The sequence below is a fragment of the Pinus tabuliformis genome, chromosome 8 (genome assembly GCF_031772625.1).
Source record: "Pinus tabuliformis cultivar Carrire ecotype Pingquan chromosome 8, CPIR1, whole genome shotgun sequence".
Classification (NCBI taxonomy): domain Eukaryota; kingdom Viridiplantae; phylum Streptophyta; class Pinopsida; order Pinales; family Pinaceae; genus Pinus; species Pinus tabuliformis.
The window spans coordinates 1276768162-1276775306 of NC_142294.1; positions in this window are offsets into that span (position 1 = coordinate 1276768162).

A 7145-nucleotide genomic window follows, 5' to 3' on the forward strand; every position below is an offset into this window, starting at 1 on the left:
ATTAGACAACAAAATTTCAAAATAAGATCAAGCTTTTCAAAGGTACTTTATCACATGCAATCCTATTACTGGTTACAAAACTGTATGTGTCATCAAACTTCATATTCACGCTAACTAGTTAAACATGGCAATGCACAAGGAGAGATCAAAACCATGAGCCTACAAAGTCATAAACTTCTGAAATAAGGTTTGGAATTCAAATGATATAAAAAATGAAATGGGTTCAGATAAACTTACTGGTTTGAAATTCAGCATTGAGTCCGAGCAAGAATACCAATGGAATGAGTGGAAGCTACCAGAAATGTATATCAGCCATTGTGTCCTTTGTGCTTTGTAGATTGGAAACCATGTGAGCATTCTTCAGATTGTAAACTACAAATCATGTCAGCAGTCTCCAGATATATGGCATATTCACAGGGTCTGTGGGATAAATTCTTTCCTGGTAATGTTACCAGATTTTATGCAAAGCAGTTACCCTGTAGCATTTGTTTCGAAAATATAACTCTACGTTTGACTTTGAATCAGATGTGTTTAGGAACATGGAAAAAATTTAAGCAAATTGTAGAGCTAACAGTAAACAGAAACATAGGTAATATAAAACAAAACCTTTCGAGCCCAAAACTTTCATTTGGCTTAAGGTTATAATGCTATTATAATGAAAAATCATGCGGATCAAGCAACGGTCAGCAATTGATCGATTGCATATAGTCCCAGGGAAGGACTAATAATACCAAATGCATTATGCCATAATTCCATTTTCAAACAACATATATTCATTTTAAAGTCCATATAGTTTGATGCTATTTATAAAGTCTAGCTTCAAGCATGTTGCAGAATGCGTTCGATCTCAAGTACAAGACAGAAACAGAAACAATACAAATAGACATGTATAAAGACTTTCTAGCCCTCTTTCCTGAATCGTTAGCTACACTATGCAACAAACAAAAACTAACATAGCATTCAGCCATAACATAGGAGGAGACAGAAATGACTAGCCGATTCAATATACAATTTGTCATTTAACTTGAGTAGATAATAAGTGCCATGTTTAATCAATCTATGGAATCTTTGGTGTTTGCATTCAGCAGCTGTAGATACAAAATTATTGTTGATCTGATGTTGCATTTGCTGTATTCAATGATATAATTTAAACCAAACATGGTACTTTTTAAGATGCGACAAAAATATAGATACAAAAGCTGGCAAGACAATCTCTGGTTGTCAAGCTTGAAGCATGATGCAAAATGCGTTCCATTTGAGATACAGAACAGAAACAGAAACAGTACAAACACAGATGCATAAAGACTTTCTAGCCTTTTTTCATCAACTGTTGCGTTACATATTTTTTGTAAATGAGTCAAAATTGCAAGTCAAATACTTTTATTATCGTGAGAGCATAATATGAAGAAACATATTCATATTACTTTTGCATTTGTTATGGATGTGAAGGCTGCCATGCTCCTGGATTTTGTAATCTGTATAACAAATGGTTAGTTAGAACAAAATGATAACAGTGTAAATTGAAGAGAGGACATATTTGAGAGAAAACATGTTAAGGCATATGTTGATGTACCTTCCATTTGTTAGTTGACATGTAATAGCTCACTATCTTCATTGAGTGTGAACTTGCTCTGAATTTTGAAGTCACGTAAGATGTAAACAGTGGTAGCTTTCTGTTGCAAATATGTCTCATATGACATTGATTTTAAATCAGGAAGTAAGTCATGTAATAAGGGCTCCCTGATAATGCACTGGACAAAGTTATTTGTAATGGATTCTATTACAACATTTATACAATGCTTGTAGAGGAAAGGGAAATTATCATTGCATTGTGAACAGAAAATTGTTGCATTGGCTATTGCTATGGATGAATTCACTGGGCAGTTACAAATTGCACAAACAGGTTCGAAAGGAGTTGAATATGGATTTGTTGCGGTCAGAATACCTTCGACCTGTTTATAAAACATTCAAACGTTAATTTACATTATTACATGCCAAATGCAAATGCAACAAAAACATTATTATTGCTATACTTACAACATAGGTAGATGTAGTTAGTTTTGTGAGATTGTTGAGTGCATCTTGTGTTAAGTTCAGTCATGAACGTTGACTTCGATGCTCTGAATATTGTTTCTGTTGTGTTTACCTTTTTTGTTAAATTTTTGAAAAGAATGAGCGGAAAGTGTCCTTTTTGCAATTGTTTTTCCATTGAAAGGAAAAATTGTTCATATGTGTCAAAGAGTTGCAACTGCAGAACAGAAATTGCTATATATTGAAAAATACAAAAAGTAATATGCAACTACATTGTTCGTATGCATTGAAAAATTGCAATTGCAGAAGACAAATTACAAAAACTATGGACAAATTACAACAACTATGTATTGAAGTGATGCATGTTATCTACTGAAAATTAGGAATAAGTAACATCTGAATACATACAGTTGCATTGTCGTTTTCAGAATCTCCATCTTTGATATGGAGTATGTAATGCAATCCAACTCGTTTGGCAAGTGTAACAGCAACAGCGATTGTGCCAATTGGGTACATTTCTTTTTTGTTTGCAAATTGCCTAATGGTCGTATTGGGAATGAAGCAATATTCTTTGCAAACTTCAGGTACAGTTTCTATGATACTTGATTCATTAAGCAATATTATTTTGTCACAGTCACCGCGATCATAAACAATTTTAGGCAATATCCTGAAATTTGTAATTGAGATGATGTTGCCTTGCAAAATTTTGTGTTCATGTCGCTCCACCAAATGTGCAGGTACACTCAACGTTATAGTCATCATTCCTTGAGCATCTGTCAAATCAGCTCGCAATACTTGACGTGATTTGTTTGCTTTATCAAGGAATGCACTATAGACAACCATTATGTCTCCAACAAATAGCTGCCCAATTTTACGACTATTGAGATCTTCAATTGATACTTTAATTGGCAGTATCTGTTTTTGCCTATTAAAATTGCTTAGTTAGAAATTGCTATAAACATTTGTAGAATACTATGTTTCTCCTAAAGACTGAATAACTAGAAATAGATTAGAGTGTTGTGTTTCATATGCATACCTTTTTGATGTATCATTTTGCACATTTGTTGAATGAAGTTTGGCTGCGATTGTTTCAGTTGGACTAACACAGGCAAACGCATGGTTCAATATGATGTGGATATTATCACATGTATTTTGTGATAAGCAATCAATAAAGAAATTGTGATATGTAACCTGTACATGTCTTCTTGCTGCATTGTTTGGGGGGACTTACTACTAGTGCTTTCTTCACTCTTCCAAGATTTTCTAATTTATATACATTTAAATATAGATATGTAAAAAGAGAAGATATATATAGTAAACACTAATCTGATATATATACATTTAAATATAGATATGTAAAAAGAGAAGATATATATAGTAAACATTAATATTTTAAATAGAAAATAGCATATTTGTATAGTTGTCATACATACCTTTTCAAAGCAAGTGGTTGGTTTGCCTTTCCTAATTGAGTTATGTGGTCTATTTCTTCAGTTGTTTGTTTTCCTTTTTCAGGATTTATGCTATGTTATAGAATAGGAACATATATTTAGTTCAATTTCAAAGAGCATATAGAAGTAAACAGTTAACAAGGAACATTAAAACCATAGAACCATACATATGTAAAGATAGAATGCATATATACTAAACATTAATATTCTAAATACAAATTGGCATATTTGTATAGTTGTCATAGACATACCTTAGTGAACATTATTATTCTAAATACAAATTAGCATATTTGTATAGTTGTCATAGACATACCTTTGCAAAACAAGTGGTTGGCTTGCCCTTTCTAATTGCGTTATGGATTCTATTTCTTCAATTGTTTCTTTTCGTCTCTGAAGATTTAGGCTATGTTATAGAATAGTAACATATATTTAGTGCAAATTAGAAGTAAAAAGTGAACAAGAACATTAAAACCATAGAACCATACATATGTAAAAATAAAAATAGAATGCATATATAGTGGACATTAATATTCTAAATACAAATTACCATTTTTGTGTAGTTCTCATAGACATACCTTTGCAAAACAAGTGGTTGGTTTGCGCTTTCTAATTGGCTTATGCATTCTATTTCTTCAATTGTTTCATTTCCTTTTTCAAGATTTATGCTATGTTATAGAATAGTAAGACATATTTAGTACAAGTCAAAAGAACATATAAAAGTAAAACTTGAACAAGAAGACAAGATCCATAGAAAAGGAAAGGCAAAAAGAATATACTCTGTTTGTTTATGTTGCATGTTGTTGTTCTTTTTTCTTGGTCGTTCTGTTCAATTGAAAAGGGTTTTACTAGCAGAATCTGCATGCATAAATAGATGAGGTCATATCTGCAAATTTATGATAGGATACTTGTGTTGGTTAATTGAAAAGGTTGTCTTTGGCATAAGTTGCATTGATCAATACAGAACGCCATATATGTAAATGTAGAATAGAATGCATAGTATGTATGTTGTTATCACTTCGTTTAGCACAAAAAGGATATTGTAGTATGCTTTAGTAAAATAGATATGGTAAAACCAATGAGGTATTGCAAAAATGTCAAAATTTGGAATTTTGTAAACTGTTTCATGTGTATATCATAGGTCAAGGACAAGAGATATTGTATCATGGTCAGACCAATATGCATCCAATACGAAAATTCTATACTTTATATTACCTAGATTTGCCCAAACATGGTCAATCAATGATTTGTGCATGCTATTAGTTTTGTCAACTAGGAAATGAAGATTGTAGTTTTGCATGTAGGTTTCTAGCTGCTTTGTTTTTTGATTGTTTAGATCTAAGTGGTATAAAGCTTTTGCAATGACATTGAGGATATTGTTTAGGTTTGCATGTGGCGATGCATATATATTGAGTATTGCAATTTGTAATGTGTGAACTTTTATTTTTGCAAGCAATGCTTCTACAAAGCAGTCTTCAAAATGGGTATGTTCAAGGATAATGATATTTTTCTTTATCAATATCATTACTCCATGCTTAATGCAACTTGAGATGCAATTGAAAATTTTGAAGTATTCATTTTGCATAGACAGCAACATATGTGTTTCTTGTAAGCACAAGATATCAGATTGCATTGTGTCATAGTCATTGCATATGTCAGTAAGATGCGCATGAAGATTGCGAGTGTTCAATGAAAGAATAAAGATGGATCGCAATGATTGTATTGATGAACAGTCGTATTCTAGTTGCCATTTTGCAGTGGTTTGCAAACGTTGCATTTCAGAATTTACTTTTTGCTTGACCTTGAAGTTACTATGTTTAAGAGGATTAAGCAAATACAATGATTCTATGTTTCTGACACGTGATAGTGCTGTGTATACTAGGCCATGCACTTGTACTCCAGTAGGGTCGAATGCAAGCCTATCCAAGGTTAAGCCTTGTGATCTATGTATTGTGCGTGCACATGCAAGTTGAATTGGAAATTGTTTTCGTATTTTCAATGGCGCCATCTTTGATGTCATAGGCATTGCTTTTGATATTCGCAATATTGGTGTCCAATCATGTGCTATCTCTGAAGTGTACAAATGACCTAGTTTTCTAGATTGTCGATGACCAATATTAGGGTCATGGAACTTAATCCATAGAACATCGACCTTATTTGTATGGGTATATGCTTTAACTATTCCATTTGCACCATTCACTAGCCCATCTGGTGCATCATAATTGCAAGCATACATTTCAACTAACATGTTCAACTTTATCAAAAGGTGCGGAGGCAAAATAGCCGTATGTTGATGAGCTAGGAAATTGTCGTTATTCTCCTCATTTTCGTCAATTGCATTAATCAAAATTTCTTTGCCAGGCATTAGCATCAACATTTTCTTGTTATGCATTGCAACATCTTTGTTTTTGTAAAATAAATAGGGAAATGTTGGATCATTTGGTACAGGGCGCATGCAACTTGTATTCATGTATGTTATATCGTCAGATGTTTGACAATTTGTTCGCATTCTATTTAACACTGATATGAATCTCTTATTTGTTTGTCGCATCGTCATATGCAATTGGAAGCACTTGACATTATCCTTCCAGAAATCATGTGTTATTGTTTGATTGTTGATTGTTGGTTGTTCAAAAATAAGAGAGTCTTGAATAGGTTGTGCTTGATAGAAATCACCACAAAATATGATGTCAATGTTCCCAAAGTATTTTGTTTGGACATGTTTTATGTTTCTGAGTCTATTGTCAATAGAATATAAGAACCGACTTCCAATCATCGAGATCTCATCTATGAAAGCTACTTGCAATTCTTGATATAGCTTTGATAAGTTGTCCAATACTTCTTTGCTCAGTGAGAACAGTTGAGACTTGTTAAAAGGCATTAGCAATGCAGAATGGATTGTTGTTCCACCTGCATTATATGCAGCTTTTCCTGTGTATGCTAATATTAGACCTTTTGGTTTCATAGGATCAGTTGTGTTTTGTGAATCATAAATTCGTATAAGCATTTGGAAAATCGCTTTTGCTGTGAGCGTTTTACCTACACCTGCTCCACCTGTAATAAAAAGGTAAATTGGTTCCTTGGGGTTTTTTTTTTTTTAATTGCAATGTCTTTTACAATTGCTTGTTGCTCTTTGTTCAAGATTCTTCTAAGTTTGTAATATTCATTGTTCTCCATTAAAAATGGATGGGCAGTAATTTGAAATCCAAGATTGATTTTTTTCTTCATTTCAAATTGTTTTGGAAATTGCAAGTCCGATTGCAAATCATATTCCTCATAATGGGAATTGTTCTCTTGGTTTTGCATATTCATTTCGTTAGTATTCAAAGAACTAATTTGCTCATTTGTTGCAGTCTCTAAATCACCCCATGTTGGATTGATGTTATATGTAAATTTGGCTTCATTAACTTGAATTGTTTTTTCATGTAATGTATATGCAGAGAGCCATGTAGGCAATTCTTGTTTCAATGTATCTTCACAATTTTCAAATGGCATATATAACAATAATTTCTCTCGACAAAAGTTTTCAATATCATTGTGTTTGTTATATTTGACAAATCGTATAACATTTGGTTTTTTCCTTTTAGATATGGGTTTGCCATTTTTCTTGTAATTTGATACAAATTCTGCAAGGCAGATTTTGCTAATGGAACTTGGTCGTCCAAT